The sequence below is a fragment of the Herpailurus yagouaroundi genome, unplaced genomic scaffold, assembly GCF_014898765.1.
Source record: "Herpailurus yagouaroundi ecotype Mexico unplaced genomic scaffold, PumYag 216, whole genome shotgun sequence".
NCBI lineage: Eukaryota > Metazoa > Chordata > Mammalia > Carnivora > Felidae > Herpailurus > Herpailurus yagouaroundi.
In genome coordinates this window covers 12649825-12667973 of record NW_024412447.1, presented here as the reverse complement: position 1 = coordinate 12667973, position 18149 = coordinate 12649825, and the positions used below count along the sequence as shown (strand labels likewise).

Below are 18149 nucleotides of genomic sequence, written 5' to 3'. Positions count from 1 at the left end.
CCAATCAGAGGTCTAAATGTGTTTTAACAGATCCTAAATCCTGAGAGAACAGGAGGAGCCCCAGGCTGGAAGTCTCCTTTCCACTCCATCTTTCCTCCAGGCCCCAAAACCGACACAATCCTCCCTTACTTAACTCAGAAGCTGAGTTTTGAACACTGAGGGTCTGAAGAAGGACTCCTAAGCCTTTCAGTGCAGAGTGATGTCGCATGCCCTGGGGGTCAGCCTGACCCTAAAGTGGATTTCATAGGTCTAATTTGTTTAGTGTTTGTTTCAATGAAATCACTGGAAATGTTGAGTTTGTATAAAAGGTAAGATTTATGACTCCTGTTCCCTCTCTTCCATATGATTGTATGTCAGTCAGTGTATGATGCTTTCAGTCTCCTATAATATGAAAGGGATAGAATTCTAAATCCTTCCTCTGAATCACTTGTGAGTCTTTCCATTATAATTAAATGCCAGATCAAAATATGGCCCTCAGTGCTTGATAATTTTGACGGCAATTATTAAAAACAAAAAATTTTATGTGGCTTAAAAACACTTAAAAAAAAAAATCCCTGTTCAAGAATTCAAGATTTGTTTTCAAGCAGAAGGAAGATGGTGAGATTTTCTTGGTTCCTTTCCCCAATTCTCTTACTCACTGAGATCAATAACGTATTACACCATGCCACTGCTCGCTTGACGAACGAAACTGAAAAAATAAATGTCACATGTTAGTCATTCTCCTACGGTTAGTCAAACTGTCATTCAGTGAGCTCAAATTTTGTGCCTAGAGCTTTCCTTAACTATTTCCTTCTTTTTAGATACGCATGAGTATCCCAATTGCATTAAGGAAGAACCCAGAGAAGAAGCAAGTTGTCCAAAGTCAGAAAGGCAGAAAACTGGGGGAGCAGTACTGAGCCCAAAAGAAAAAACAAATGAATTGTTAAAGTTAAAAAAAAGAAAAAGAAAAAGAAAGGTAAGTAAGCCTCAGGAAGAAATTAAGAATTCACTATAGAAGTTCCCACCATCAAGGCTTTTCAGGAGCAACATTTTGGTTCCATTAGGTATTCCTGTTTGGCAGCACAACACTTAAAACCCAAAGGCAGCATGTTTTGAATCATTTTGCCCAGGAAAAAACAAAAAACAAAAAACCCAGGGGCCCTCCACAATTAGTTACAACTGAAAGTCAATAAAGAATAGAAATGGTTGAGAGGCACCTGGGGGGCTCAGTCAAATATATGACTCTTGATTTCAGCGCACGTCATGATCTCAAGGTCATGGTGGTGAGATGAAGCCTCACATAGAGGTTTGGTGCCATGGGGTTGGCCCCACGTCTGTCACTGTTGCTTGTGATTCTCTCCCTCTCTCTCTGCCCCTTCCCTGCTCAACACATGTGCACAGGAGGGCACGCTCTCTGTCTCTAAAAAACATTAACATTAAAAAAAGAAAGAAAGAAAAGAAAACAGAATAGAAGTGGTTGAAATTAAACACCACTCTGCCTGGCTCAGTGGCTGCCAGGGGATCACTGCCATTCTGTAACCTTTGTATATCTCTCTCTCTAGACAGAACAAAAGGGTGATGTGGGGGGACTATCTTAATCAGCTTGGGCTGCCAGGATGACGTACCATGACTGGGTGGCTTTAACAACAGACATTAATTTTCTCACAGTTCTAGAGGCCAGAAGTCTAAAATCAAGGGGTCAGCATGGTCGGGTTCTGGTGAGTGCTCTCTTCCTGGCTTGTAGACAGGCACCTACATGCTGTGCCCTAAAGTCATATGGGGGTGCGAGGTGGGGAGAGAAAGAAAGGAGGAGGAGGCAGAGAGAGGAAGCTCTCTGGTACCTCTTCTTATAAGGGCACTAATCCATCACTGAAGGCCCCATCCTCATCATCTGACCCGAATCTAAAAATCTCCCAAAGGCCCCATTTCCAAATATCATCACACTGGGGGTTAGGGCTATGATATATGAATTTGAGGGGGACATAATTCAGTCTGTGGCAGAGACCTTCTTCGAATTAACTCAATGCTGCTACAATCCTTGAACAAACACTGAGCACCTAATACCTGCATGTGCTGTGCTCGGCAGGGAAGCAAAAAGATGAATGGGCTTCAAACCCTGCCTTCACCAGTATGTGAAGTCAAAAAGTAAAATAAATTAAACAAATTAAAAAAGAGCGCGGTACAAAAACACTGCGGGCAGGTAGCTTGATCTGAGTAGGATTTTCAGTTGATCAATGTTTACTGAGGCTCTCTGGTGAAGTACAGTGTTTTAGCATACATCTACAGGAAAACATAAACAAAAAATTTTCAACATGGCTTCTGTCTCTCATATACGTGGCTGACAGACTCTTAAGGTGACCCCCATGATCGTCACCTCCCAGTGTCCATACCCTGTGCAATCCTCTCTCCTTCTTGAGTGTGGGAGGGACCTGTGACTTGCTTCTAACCTGTAGGGTGCAGCAAAAATGACAGATGTGCATGATTACATATACACGACTACAGCACAGAAGACTACAATATCTGTATCTGCCTTATACTCCTTAACTGGCTAAGAGAAAGTGAGCAGCTATGTGGGGTAACCCCACGTGACAAGGAAATGTGGGCAGCCTCAAGGAGCACAGGGAGCCCCCCGCCAGCAAGCAAACAAGGCCCTCAGTCCTACAGCTGCAAGGAAATGAATTCCACCAACAACTTGAGCAAGCCTGGTAGGATATCCTTCCCCAGACAAGCATTCAGATGAGTCCCAGTCCTGCAACATCCTGATGGCAGCTGTGCAAAGGACCCAGCTAAGCTCTGCCCAAACTCCTGACCCACAGGAATTAAGAGATAATAAACAGATGTTATTTTACGCTACAAAAAGTTGAAGCTTGCAGCAATACTGTTATACAGCGATAGACAACTAATAAAATTTTCTTGAGTGTACCATTTAAAGTGTTTTAAAATTCTTTTCCCTCACAAATCAACAAATGTCTGGGATTGTGTGGGAGTAGAAATGGGGATGTTGTTAATCTTTCAAGGAAAAGAACAGGAAGGAACCTGAAACAAATGCCTAGAATTGTCTAATTACAGAGCTGTTTATAATCAGAATGATAGCATTCTGTCCATTGAAGACACTGAAATTCAGAAAGGTTCAGTGAGGTACCCAAGGATACACAGTACATTCATCATAAAACTAGAAGCCAACTTCCTGTAACAAAGCCTCTCCACCCAAGACAACTTTTTGTCTCAACTCTAGATGAAAATACTCAAAACAGGTCACACAGAATTCTCCCTAGATTTATGATGGCAAACCGAACCAAGTATTTCCTCTTCAATTAAGAGTCTGCAGCACCTCACTGAATATGGGTATGTACACTGTGTATGTAAAAAATGGATGAAATTGTCTTAATTCATGGATATAGACAAGCTTGTTTTGCCTTTTTTTTCCCCTTCCCCTCAAAATAAAAAATAGGATAAGCACTGCGGTCTTTTGAGAATTCTAGGTAATTTGGTTTTTCTCCGTGACATGCAGTCATATTGCTCCAAAACGGAGTAAGGGGGGAAAAAAACCTCAGTGAACAAAGCCATTTAACCTACAAATGTATCCACTTTAAACCTCTATGGAATTGAATCCTCCCCCAGAGAATCATGGAATGTCAGCATGAGAAGAGGCTGTGCTAATTCTGGTCCAACCTCCTCAGTTATTGGAAGGCTAAGAAACTTGCCCAAGGTCACAAAAGAAAATGAACTACTTACTACAAAAGCGAGTCAGGCTGACTTCCAGTTTAGTTATTTCCACTGCACCATACTGGGAATCACTCTGCCCCACATTGCATATGGCTGCAAATACTTTAACGGGAAATGTCATCCATCAACACTTTGACTTTGGGCAACAAACACAACCACTAGTGGGGAACAGAGTACCAAAAACTGAACTTATTCTTAGGACAGTCCAGATGAAATACAGAATATAGGAGAAAGGTCCTGAAAAAAACAAAAAGACTACAAAATGTTCACATGAAATCAAAACACTTCATGACGTGAAATTGCTGAGCTCCTACAAAAATGTATTGCCTTCTGGAAATTTAAGTCACATTTAGGCATCATGGGGGGAAAAAAGCTATGGAAAGGAGCCATACTCTTAATAACACTACCACCTTCTCAATCTATGGCTTGTATGAAACTTGTTTTTATTTACTGATTTCCATACACAGTGAGTAATTTTCACAGCCCCAATGCCTTGCCCCGAGTCTAAGCAGAACGCTGATACGCACTGCCCTATTTGGTTCAAGCTGGGCCCAAACATGGAGGGACAAAGATGACCCTCTATGCCCTCAAGTCATTCACATACAAGGCAGATTGTGATTAAAGCCCAAGACGGGTGTAAGCAAGGCTCTGATGGGATTACAGATGATGTGATTAATTCTGGAACCAGGAAAGCATGGAGAAGCCTAGCTAGTCATTAGAGTCTGGATGTATGAGCAGAATTTTGTCTAGAAGATCCAGAGGGGTTCCAGTCAATTTGGTTTTGGCTTATTGTATAAACAGCAAGTCTGTTTTAAATTTGGGGAAAAGTACCATTCCTTCCTCTGTCCTACTTCTGCTCCTTACACATTTGAGTACATTACTGCTATCATCTGTTTACATGTCTGTCTCCTCCACTGGACAGCCAGCTCCTGAAGGAGCAGACACAGACCCCTTTCATCATTATTCCCTGCAGTACCTGGCAGGGTAGCCCTTGACACCAGTTAAAACTTCAAGTTTCGTAACTGTAAAATAGCCATTAGGTCACTTACAACTTCCTTTAATCTCCTATCACCTAACCTTCAATCTCCAATGAAGCACAGACAGTCATTTTCAAAAAGAAAAAGAAAAAGAAAAAAAACCAACACGTCTAACCTGATTTCACACAGGGCCGCCAGAAGCAGTGCTTAACATATATGCTCCATCAGTGCTGAATTAATTATTCTCAACCAATGTTGCTGCTACTATTTATTCCCTATTACTACTCGCTAATCCAACTTTCTCTTTCACAGATTAGAGCTCTACAAGGATTTAACAACGATTCCAGGAGGAATGGAAAGGATAGGATTCCAAGTTCAAATACATTTGGGAAACGTTGGGTCAAACAAAGTTATTTTAAGGCAGACATCTCATTGCTTTCAATATGCTAACACTGAAATGTATTTCCAAGAAAGGAATGTAGTATTTATGGATTTTTCATTTAGCCTCAGCAATCTTCCATGGAAGGTGAAGAATACTTTCTGGAAAAGGTATTCAAGTTAACAGCATTTAAAAGTTGAAGAAAACAATGAATCTCAGTGGGACATCTTGGGCAAATACAAGCAAGACTGACAAGTGGATTCATTGTTTCATTCATGAAACCAATATTTACTGAGCCCTGCACTATAAAAGACAGACAAAGGCCCTGCACTCAAAAAGAGCTTAAATCCAGTGGCAGGGAAGAATGCCCTCCATCCCCAGCCTGGGAGATAAAGAACCCTTTCTGGTCTCCCTCAGGCTGGACACTATTTCTTTTATAGCCCCGAGCACCTGGTGTGTGTTCTGTGAATAACTGCTAGCAGCTTGATCACAGTAAAGTCTGTAGACATTTTCCAAATTCCCATGAAAACCAATCAAAACAGCAATAAAATGGACCGCTAGAAATCCATGTTTGGTTATTCAATCTTGTGGATAAACTTCTATAAACATACTCATTTTCACAGAATGATTATGCAAGACCTGAAAGGTACCTTAGAAATCATTCATGTAACCCCCCTGGAATTTCCTGAGAGGAAACTGAGGCTGCAGATGTAAAGTGTCGACCCGGATCATACTGTGAATCCAGGAACACAGATAAAGAACCGAAGACTCCCGGTTATCTAAGGCCGCAAAGAGATGGCAACGACAGCAACGCAGCTGCAAAGGGCTGTGACCATCTGCCACCTGGGCTTCTCTCCGTCCAGAGTCAACAGTCTTATGAAATGACAATTCCCTGTCTGTCTTTCCTGTGCGTTCTTTATAAGGTAAGAAGCCAGTTCATCAGAGACAATTCTCTAAGCACCGTCCCAACACAGCTTTCATTTCCATCGCAGCCCAAGCGGCCCTCAGAGAAGCATGGAATAACCTGGGCCACCAGGAAAACAAGCAGCCCTTTGGGAGCCCTTGGGCACAACAACATGTTTCAAGCCAACAAAACATCAAATAGTACGCTCTTTTAAAGAGAGATTAGACCAGGCGCACCTGGCTGGCTCAGTCGGAATGACATGTGCCTTCTGATCTCTCAGGGTTCTAAGTTCAAGCCCCATGATGGGGGTAGAGATTACGTAAAAATAAAATCTTAGAAAAATAAAATAATAAAGAGAGATTGACTAAATGTTTCCACCATGGTCAGATAATGTAAAACACGGCAGAGTGGGTGCTCTGTTCTGGGTTTAGCCCCCAGCTCTCTCCCTCACCTGCTGAATGACCCGGGACCAGTGGCTAATTCTTTCCCCATCTTTAAAAGCAAGAATTGGACTAGATGTTATGAGGGCCCCTTAGGGTCTCAAATCCCATGATTCTGGTGAACTTATGCTATCAACAAAGAACCTGTCATCCCTTTCTTGAGCTATAACCAGTTTTGTTCCTTTCTGAGTTGAGATCTGCTACATTTGCATCAAGTACTGAATGTTACAGGACATAAAATAGATAAGTACTCTCTAGGTACATTTTATTATACTTCCCTATCATTTAACATACAATAAAGAGATGTACTATGAAATATTATGGAACCTAAGAGTACAGTATCCCATGCTGGCCTAACTACCATGGTGTCTAATTTCCAGAACTTAAAATTTTAATAAAACTCTGCAGTAATTCACTAAGAAGGGGAAAAGGCTATAGTCACAGGAAAAATTTAAAACACAGGAATATTAAAACTTCTCTTTAATTCCCTCCTTCTCCTGGTTTGCCCTGAAGACAACTTTTGTTGCAGACATTATTTGGCACTGGCAAAATGAGAAGTTCCCAACAGAAACAGTATTCAGGAGCTGCTATCCACGGGAAAACAATGCACATCTGCACCCCACCGCGAACCAAAGCACCGGCTGGAAACCGACAGCACCTGAGCCTTGGGAGGAGCCTCTGCTTTACCTGTCTCCATTCCTGGTTAAATCCCTCATTTCCTGGGCAGGTGAGACCTTCACTTGGATCTCCAGATAAGAGGTCAATTCAATGCATTTTGACATCCAGATGGCAATACTGCTTGGACTAAGTTAAAACGTCAACGGAGAATGAAATTGGAGAGGTGAAAATATGAAAGAAAGAGAGAAAGGAAAAAAGAAATGTGAGTTAAGTGTGTGTTGAATTCAACAAACACTGAAGCTGATGTTACCAGAAAAGAAAAAGAGGGGGTAGGGAAGCTGTACTATAGATAAAATGAGAATTTTACTATTGATTTTAAATACAATCATACAAAGTACCACCCTGGGAAAAACATGCAATCCTAGTACTGTAAGAATCTGGGAAAGACACTGATGAGAGAACTCCAACTTCTGCTTGGATCGTTAACTTGCTCCTGAGCAAAATGTCAATCTTTCTCCTGCATATGTCCTTTTATTCATTCAGTGAACAATGAGCACCTGGTATTTGTCTGACGGCATGTCCAACATTCAGACACTGCAAATACAGCAAATAGGATTCAACACCAACTCTTGAGAATTCTAGCCTAGCGGTTTAAACAAGTAAGAAGACTACAAAATAATGCAGCAGATACTCTGAAATTTAGACAAAATGTTGTGATGGCTTCTCCAAGGCTACCCTTAATGGAGATGCCAGAGTTTATCATCTTGCTCCCCTAGGCATGGGCTTTACCACCTCAAGAAGGTACAAACAAGGGTGACTAGGTGGCTCAGTAGGTTAAGCATCTGACTCTTGATTTCGGCCCTGGTCATGATCTCAAGGTTCGTGAGATCGAGCCTTGCATTGGGGTCTGCACGGAGCATGCAGAGCCTGCTTGGGAATCTCTCTCCCTCTCTCTCTCTTTCTCCCTCTCTCTCTCTCTGCCCCTCCCCTGTACTTGCTCTCACGTACACGAGTGCCTCTCTCAAAATAAATAACCATTTAGAAAAAAAAAAATACAAATTTATTTTTCATACACTGGGCAAAGCTATCCACTTCCTGCTTTGATTTTAGTCTATTTCTTTAGGTCAGTTGTTATTCATATGGAAAAAGTTGCTTCAGAGTCTTCCCTGGGGAAAAACAGACCACTTCTGTCTTAATGAAGCAGCCACTTGCTTTTTTTATTCTATACCTCTTCAAAACAAGAAAACAAGAATGAATGAAAACACTGACCTAATGTTGGGAATATAAAATATACAAGGCTGATCTAAATTTTAGGAGCAAGAGCAAAATTATTGATCAGGATTTAACCCACCCCTGAGTCAAGGCTTTCGATACTCTGTGTATCAAGAATAAACATAAAGCTCACATGTACTGCATGTCAGTGTGAAACATGGTACAACCATTAGGCAGTATACATCAAAAAAAATTTAAAAACATGCATGCCCTTATCCAAGTAACTCAATATCTAGTAATTTGCCTGTTGCTAATAATTAAAGAACCTAACAAAGACTTAGTAATAAGAATATATGTCAAACGCTGGTTATAATATTAAAAAAAAAAACAGAATAAGCTTCAGTATCCAATAATAACAGATTGGTTAAGTATGTTTTGGTAAATCCACAGAACAGACTACTATGCAGCTATTAAATGCAGAATAATCTTTTATGAAATGTCAAGGTATTTACAACTTACTAAGTAGAAAAAAGGACATTACCAATATGTTTATATGGTGTGATCCCACTTTTATAAAAAAAATAAATAAATAAACATGTATGTATACAGATGCATGCACTTCCTTATATGGGGAGAAATTACAAAAAGACAAATGCCAGGTTGTGACTGGTTTCCTCTCAGTATTAAGATTATCCATGATCTTTATTTTCTTCCTTATCTACCTAAATCTTCCAATTTGTCTACAATATATGTGGCTCTTGTCATTTTCAAAGCTTTTTAAATTAGAAAATTAAAATAAGCACACAGCACTTTAGTACCAAACTTGGTAGAAGGAAAAAAGAAAATACAGCTGTCCATACCAAGGGAGAGCCCTTGTGTCCTGCCAAAGATAAATGTAAATTGTTTGGCTGTCTCTGCTACAACCAGTTCAATTAGCATCAAAACAAAGGCTCTTAAAAAGGCCATGCACAACACTGTATGGGCCGGAGTCTAATTGAGCTCCTTGTAAATTAATTACCTAATGTTGTCAAAATGGGCAAAAAAAGAATTCATTCCCTCCATAGAGGGACCTGAAGCTGATCCTAAAGGTAAGCAAGAGACAAGTGTTGGTAGTGGCAAATGTTTAGTTTTGTAAAATAAGGCTACAGAGGCTTTCCAAGTCATTGCTGATTCATGACAGATTTCCTTGCCAAGGCTTGATTTGTTAACGTCCCCTCCTCTTTTCCTAGTTTAAGTACCTCCTTTGGCAGAGAAAATGATGCATTTCTATTCTCTCCCCTCTTAATCCTTAAGACTTCAGTTCTGAGATGAACAAATCAGTGCCAAGTATGTGAAGAGATGGGACGCTGAATTAGGGCCAGAACATTAATCCACAGTGCCCTCTGGTATTTCAGGGCTGAAGAATTCATTTCAGCTTTTCTAGTACTAGTGATCCACATGCACAACTCTACCCCCCTGTTCCCACCCACACACCCACCCGGAAACAACAAAAAAAAAACAAAAAAACCCTCATCTTACAAAATATCCATTTTCTCTAATAACGCATTGCCCCACATTGCCCCCGTCTAGGTCAACGGTGAGGTGTAACTGAAGAGCAAACTGTTACTCGCAGGCATGTTTGCAGCCATCACAAAATATCTTTTCAGCCTTGAAACTGGCTGGGTGTTGGTGGTGGTGGCGGTGGTGGTGGTGGTGGTGGTTAAAGGAAAGAGGTGGGGGAACCCTATGGTAAATAAAGCATGAATATCTTCCTTAAAGATGTCACTTAAGTGATTTCAAATGAAAACATGCTTATGCCAAATTAGTGAACTCAATTCCCATTTTGATTTGCAAACACACAGACAATAAAGAATATGCCAAGATGCTGCTCTCAAATGATTTTCCCCTTTAAGAGCTCAGACTGTGAGATGAGACCTACGTACCTGGAGGACTGGATAAACTTAGTTTTGTTCCAATTCAACACACAAGACGACCATGAAATTAAGTAAACAGCACCTAAGACAGAGTCCTTTAAAAAGAATACGAATGTACAAGGAGCAGATAGGGACTTTGAACTACTCATGAGTAGACTTATTCTAGAACACTCTGTTTTAAAAGTCATATAGTCATAGTTTCTTTGGGAAGGTCACTAATTCCTAGTGTTAACTCCCATCACAATAATCCAGGTGAGTGATAAGTGTGTTTGAATGCCTTCAGCAATTGGAATTCAAGACCTGGAGAGAGCACTATTAGTAATGTATTCTTTTTATATGGAATGCCTAATTGTACCTCCCATGGGAGGAGTGGCCACCTGCATCTAAATCCCTCTTCATGAAATCAACCCTGTAAATGCTTTAAGGCAGCCACCATGTATCCCCTGAACCACCTCTTCTGCACGAGAAACATTCCTAGATCCACTTGTCACACAGCACAGTTTGTGATGAATCCACTCACCATTCTGATCCCTCTCCCTCAAGCCTAAGAATCCTGGTTTTCAAGATAAATGGATAATAGTCAAACATTCATTAAAAGCCTCCAATATTCCCTCCACCCAAATATAGCTGATAAGAGTGTATTTGATTAGGACAGGTGAAGGGTAACATCTGTTTACTTAGCAGATATCTTTTAGTGATCAAGTCTGGGGTGAGATCTCCTTTCTTTTTAAAAGAAATAATTTAAAAAACTCTCAAGTTTCACTCCATTTAAATAGTTGCCAAATGAACATTAATTGCTGTGCATACATAAAATTCTGTTGTAACTGTGGAATTCTGAATGCTTAAGATTTGAAAGAACTACAAAATATATAAGCTGGCTCAGCTTTCTATGAACACTAAAAAAACAAGAGAATATAAAATATAAGCCTAAGGGACAGACTTGCCAACCCATTTTTACATTCCTATCTTTCTAAGCATGTATCAAGTTCTTATTTCAGATTTAGTCCATCTTCTGGTCTCTTCAGAGTCCAGGACTCAAAGGTATTCAACACATCCAATTAATCAAATATTTACTATTATGTGCTCAGTATGGTAAACAATGGCAAGACTATAAAGACTTAGAACACATAACCACCAACCAATTAAGTTAAAATCTACTTAGATAAAATATTCACTTTTTGAAAAATAATGAATAATGCAAGACATTATATATAAAAGTACAAAACAGGTAATACAGACATTTGAACGGCCTACAAAAACACTGTAAGACTTCAGTGACAATAATGGTCTCTAACTTCCTCCTGGCCCCAAAAGAACAACATCCAAATAAATGGACAAAGAACTTTACCCATTAATAACATTTAATTCCACTGACTGCCCTGTTCATCCAAATCTATCCAACCCTAAAATGTAGCATTACCAGAGCTTCAATATTTAAAGAATTTTTGTTCCCCAAAGAAGCATATGAAGCCACAAGAAGAGAAGAGTAGAACCTTAATTAAAATTGAATTACAAAATTATCCTTAGGGATAAGAATATTATACATAAGGGGTGCTCCAGTATTTTGCTAAGTAAACCTTCTGCAGCAGTTCACGATGGACTTCTCTAATATCTAATTCCGTTCTGTGATAAACAGGGTTACATGGGGATTTTAGGAGCTAAGGATGAACCAGCAGTATAGCTGGTAAAGTTATTTTGGAAGTAAGCAATTCAATGAACATGCTGGGGGTAGGACTCAACATAAATAAGTTAGTCTTTATGTATATCCATGGGGTGGAGATTTTTATCGATAATTCAGCTAATTATAAACTGTAAGAAGAGTGGGGTGCACCTTGCCTATGCTATCCTGGCTAAGAGGTTCTTCAACGAGAGTGACCACTGGGCTGCTTCACTGTGAGCCTCTCTCGAACATTTAACTTTGATGCAGTTCACCAAAGAGATATTTTCCATAGCCCCTGGTCTTCTTCTGACCACAATCCAGGTGTTATACTATGTGTTCTTCTTTTCAAATATTTTCAGTAGGGCAGAAAACAGGTGCAATTCTCAAACTGTTATTACCTCTCAAAAGGTCAAAAACATTGTAGGTGGCAACAGAAACATCACCCTCTTCCACCATTTTCAAAACAGCTGAACAGCTGTACAAGCACTAGACCTGGGTTCTTAACATTTTATGGGTCACTGACCCCTTAGAGAGTCTGATGAAAGCTAGAAAAACGTGTGTACACAAAATCTCCTGCCCATGACTTTTGGGAAGTTTGTGAATCCTTTAAAGCACAACCAAAAGTTAAAAACTTCTAAGCCAGACTGTGGGAGCGGGCAAGGATTGTGTCCTAATTCTGGTTTCTATACCCAGTTCTTAAGAAAATCATGTCCCATGAGTGACCAATTGTCATCTACTGAAAACATGTATAAATGGGGGCGCCTGAGTGGCTCAGTTGGTTGAGCGTCAGGCTCTTGATTTCAGCTCAGGTAGTGATCTCACGGTTCCTGGGATCAAGCCCCGCGCCAGGCTCGCATCTGACAACACAGAGCCTGCTTGCTTGGAATTTTCTCTCTCTCTCACTCTCTCCCCCTCTCCTTCCCTCTCGTTCTCCCCCTCCCCCGCTTGTATATTTCAAAACAAATAAATAAAAACGAGAAAAAAAAACCAGTCTATAAGACATGGATAAATGGGTAAGAATAAATGGATGAATAAAAACACACACACACACACACACACACACACACAATATTACAATTCTGTGTCTTAGTGGTTTCCAAATACGATTAATCAAAGAATCGCTCAAGGTGCTCTTCAGAAGAGATTCCTGGGTCTCACTCTCTGAGAGATTCAGATTCAGTAGCTATTTAAGTGGTACTCAGAAATCTATGTTTTTATAAAGTTCCACGATGATTAGGAAACCACCAATATACCTTAAGTTAGTGGAAGACAAACTTTAATGTTGTTCCACAATACGTTATTAAAGAAGGATATATATATATACCCATGTGTTGCACAAACGAAAACAGGGAAAGGAAATTGCCCAAACTGCTCCAAGTGGCCTGACACACTGTTAAGAGTTAGAGTTTACGATCCTGATACCAAAAAAAAAAAAAAAAAAAAAATCTGGTTAGTGTTGTTTGGCGGTTTGTTTTCCCTGAAAGGTCATGCTGTGATTCACAACCAGACATGTACTCGTGGCTAGCTTACAGCGAGTTTACAGCTGCCAGTGAGAACCCCACAACGTTAGAAGCCCAGCCTTTGTTAAACCTTCCTGACAAGTTTTGACTCTACACACAAACCACAAGAAAGGAATGAATGTGTTCTAATTTAGAAGACATTCTTGACCTGGATAAAATTCTGCTTTACAATAAAAATATGTTCTTAACAGAAGAACATATGCAATACCTTCAAGGTGCAAATTATGCCCAATTTGTAAGACCCAGTGATTAAGAAAGTATGCTTAACCTACCTGATCAAAGAGGTGCCTCAATTTCCTCTTTCCTACAAAACTGAAATTTTAAAACTCCCGTTCCCTTTCTCATTCCCATTTTCTACAGCTCAATGTGATTGTTCACTCCTTCCTTGCTTCACACAATAAATGATGCTCGACCCCAGGTATCCCAGCCCCCTGCACAGTACAAGGTGAAAACTGCAGGCAGCAGGTGCCCTACCCTCGTGGTGCTCAGTCTACCATCGTCGGTTATTTTAGGAAATTATCTCATGAAAACAACAAATTCCTGATTAAAGCCACTATATTTCATACAGATGACAACCTGATGAGGCTGATAGTTTCTATTGAGAAGTCAGGACATCTCATCACGGTAAGATCTTCCTCAACCCAGTAACATGGCCTGTGTGCTGAAGGAAAGCAGGGCTCAGGGGAGTCAAGATGCTGGAGTTCTCCCCCAGGCCCAGCTTCCTGTGTGACCCCTGATTTGAACCAATTAATGAGAATCCCACCTACCCTTGGTTTAGAGCTAAGTACTTTACATGCATTATCATCAAAACAACCCTGAAGAGAGGAGGAACTAGGACACCATGTTATAAATAATAAAATATGCTGAGACAAGGGAGGTAAGCTGGCAGGTCTTGTAAGTAGTGGGCCCAAGACACATAAGCCTATTTGAGTCCAAAGTACACAAGAATTATATAGACTCAAAGAACTGTACAGATTCAAACAAAGTTTCCTCCAAAAGCTAACACTGTGTGACTCCACCGGACAGAATGTCACCTTCTCATTTTATAGGTCTGGAGGCCCAAAAGTAAAGTGCCTTGTTTGAGAACTAAATCTTATTATTAAATCGCCACCTCCAAGTTTTCAGTCCAAGCAAAGCTCACCAAGATACCCCATTAGCTTCTCATATACTATTTCCCTCGCTCCCTATAAAATGGAGATCATCCACTTTTCTCAAACAGGTTGTGGTAAAACATACACATCAAAATGAGGGTTGCCTGGGTGGCTCAGTCAGTGAAGTGTCCAACTTCAGCTCAGGTCATGATCTCATGGTTCTTGAGTCTGAGCCCCACATCGGGCTCCACATTGATGGGTGTGAAGTCTGCTGGGGAATCCCTCTCTTCCTCTCCCTCCCTCCTTCTCTCCCTCCCTCCCTCTCTCTCTCTCTCTCTCTCTCTGCTCCTTCCCCACTTGCGCTTTCTCTCTCTCAAAGATAAATAAATAAACTTAAAAAAAAAAAAAAAAGAAATGGCCCAAGATCTGCAGTGCTACTTCAGGCAGGTTACTGATTATCTCAGTGTCTCACTTCTCGTTTGTAAATGGGGACAATAAGAGTGACAACTTCAGTGTTACGACAATTAACAATGGTTGGAACACAGTAAGCGCTCAACAAATGTCCACTATCATCATAAACTTCCTCTAAATTCAAGTGTCTGTAACCCAATACCTTAGGAACAAACAAGCAGCTAAAGACCACAGAAGACATCTTGGTAATTTACGTACCCAACACACTTGTTCACAAATACAATTTTTTAAACGAAGAACTAAAAGTAAAATTGAAAGGATTAAAAAGTTGCCTCTCTCCACTGGTCTACCTTAGCCACAATAAACCCAGGCTCCAAGCACACCTCAATTAAGGAACAGTCACTGGCAGTGCCCTGCTCTCCTCAGCCTTTCACACCTCTGGAGAGTGTGCATAAACAGTCTTCCTGCTTCAGAGGGCTGTTCTGAGAATAAACTGTTATAAATGCCCTTTGTAATCTTTTGACAATGGTGCTACATAAGCACACATTATTGTAGGCATTATAAATTAAGTATGTGGTTACACATGACAATACAAGAAATGCCTGAAACATCTTTCTGTTCCTCAGCATCCAATTAAATTACCATTTCCCCTAAGAAAGAATTCTGTTGCATTAGCCCATAAAAATGACACCAGCACTGACACCACCCCACCACCCCCCCCCCAAGCCGTTCAGTATGTGCCACACACTGTCATAGCACCTAATAACTCACTTAATCTTCATGGCAACCCTGTATTATTATCTTTCCACTTTACAGATGAAGAAACTGAGGTAAAAGGACACGAACCTAATAAGCTGCAAAGCTGGGATGTGAACCCAAGTAATGGGACTCCAGAGAACCTGCTGTTAATCCACACAACACCATGAGCTCCAAAAGCAACGTCTCTCTTCATAACCACCCTCTCCCTGCTCTTAATCACAACACCGTGGCCTCCAAAAATAAATTCTGTCTTCATAACCACCACCCCTGCCCTACAGAATGTACCTGTACCTAGTAACGCAACTGCTCTTGACATTTCAGTAACAATAAAGCATCTGGTTTAACCGCTCTGGTAACCGTGATTCTCCATGAGGACAGGCCTCCCCTATATTTACATAACCCCACTCCTTCGAAACCTTATGCTGGTGTTCAAGAAAGTGATGAATGAATTAATTAAATGAGTGTTACCACTGAGCATCTTATCTTCCAAGGAGACTGACTCTTTTCATACTTTTTTTTTCACTTTAATATGAACCTGCATTTATGGGTTAATGTTTTGCTTTTGTTTTCTTTCTAAGCAAAACTAATCTTATTTTCTCTGCTCAGGCAATACATTTCATTAATTACTAATTCAACAGACCAAAGAAAAACAGGCTATTCAGCTGTCAGATCACACAAGACCTTTTTAATACTTCAGTCTCGTGGAAATTTTTTAAGCAGAATTTTTTTTAATCCCATTTCTGTTTTAATGACTTAAAAAAAGAAACTGCCCTTATGGGGGAAAGGAGCATATAAAAGGTAATAAACATTTAATGATCCAATAATTGGTTATATCAGAGCAATCACTGTTCAGTAATTAAGTTCTCTTTCGGCCTGTTCACTTGATATTTTCAGCACCTTTGATAGGCCTGGAATTATCCATATTATTTATTTCATAAGCTAAAACCTTTTGGAGGATCCTAAAACCACAACAAGGTTTCCAATCACCCATGTTCACCTTGGTAACTTTCCAATGTGGCATTTTAAAACGCCAACGGATTTGCAAAACCAAGAGCAATCCAAGCCCTCAGCACTGGGTGGGCACCAAAGCAGCAGAAATGACATTACTGCTCAACTGTGGGGGCTGTGGCCGTGGCAGCAAGGAGGGGTTAAAGGAAAACACAACATAAAATTAGAGCTTAAAAGATAGCAAAAAATAATTAAATCACACCACCAGGAAAGAATACAGTGAACAGCTGGTATGTTGTTACTATGCAAAATTACAATTAAGCTTAGGTTAATGTCATTTCCAACTAATTACCCGCAGTCAGTTGGAAGAGACACACACTAAGAGATTTTACATTCTAACACTTCTCCCCACTTACGTGTCCCTGCCAGCCACACAGCTACAAGGCTCCTCACAATTTTTTTAAATGTCACAGCTACACAAGGGCACCCGTTCCACTTCTGTCAAAGGGGTCACCTCTTAGCGGGAGATGTTAGGAGTTGCTAACATTTCAACACCTCCCTGTGGTCACACTTCTCTCCACACAACACTTCCTTCACACCAAAATCATGTTTGTAGTTGTCTTCTCCACAAGCCTCATTTCCTACGTTCCAGTCTCATTCTTTCTCCTCCTACCCTCTCCTTTCCCCGTCCAGACCCTTTCAATGATGCCTCGTATGAAAGGGAAAGCACTGGTCACTTCACAATTGGCGCACTAAGCATCCCTTGTTACTGGGATGCCTGACAGCTTACAGGTAAAGGATTACAAACAACACTTTCTAACTCAGCCGTATTTCTTATCTGCATGCATTCACCTTGGCAAGTCCCATCCCCATCCTGAAAAACAAAGGAAACCCACCAGCCCACTGTGACTACAATTCCTGTCCCTTGACTGTCACTATGGCTATCTGCCCAAATGGTGTGGGTCCCTCCGGTCACTGCCATTTCAAGGGTACTTATACACAAATAAACACAATGGGACCGAGCCTCACAGAGGCTCTGTGGCTTCCACATCTGACACCACACACAGAACTACTTCAACACCAGAAGCATCCTCCCCTGTACAAAAAAGTCAAGCTAATCTGAAAGACCTTCCCGAATCTACTTCTACTAAGAGTTGAAGGGGAGAGACAAAGGTCCCACAACCCCAAAGCAAGAAAGAATCTTCGAATCTAAATCACTCAAGTTCTATTATCCATACACCTTGGGCACTACCCCAATGGCATGCGGCACCAAAGTGCATGACACTACCCCTCCTGCTTCACACGTGCCTGAAAGCAGAGGTCAGATAATTTATGTTACTTGCACCTCTGAGAATCTGCCTGGTGGAGAGGAGAAAAGGAGGGGGGAGGGGAGAAAACGGGCCATAGTTTCTTTGCTACTAATGGACAGATAACTGCAGAGTGCCAAAACAGATTTCAGTTCCTTTGTGCACACAGGAATATTTATTTAATCAATGTACTGTAACAAAACAAGCCTCTGGTGTACTTTTGGAAAGATGGAAAGCCATTCAGGCAGGGTGATTGGAGTCTTGTCACCTGTTTAGTTGATACTGGAGATAACCAGGACGGGGGG

The 18149-nt window shown here is 40.8% G+C and overlaps 1 protein-coding gene across 1 annotated transcript in view; it reads right to left on the bottom strand.

Annotated features, from left to right (window-relative positions):
- The window catches only part of LOC121017828 (autism susceptibility gene 2 protein-like), a 796117-nt gene that overhangs the window by 753562 nt on the left and 24406 nt on the right, over positions 1-18149 (bottom strand). The window lies entirely within an intron of this gene.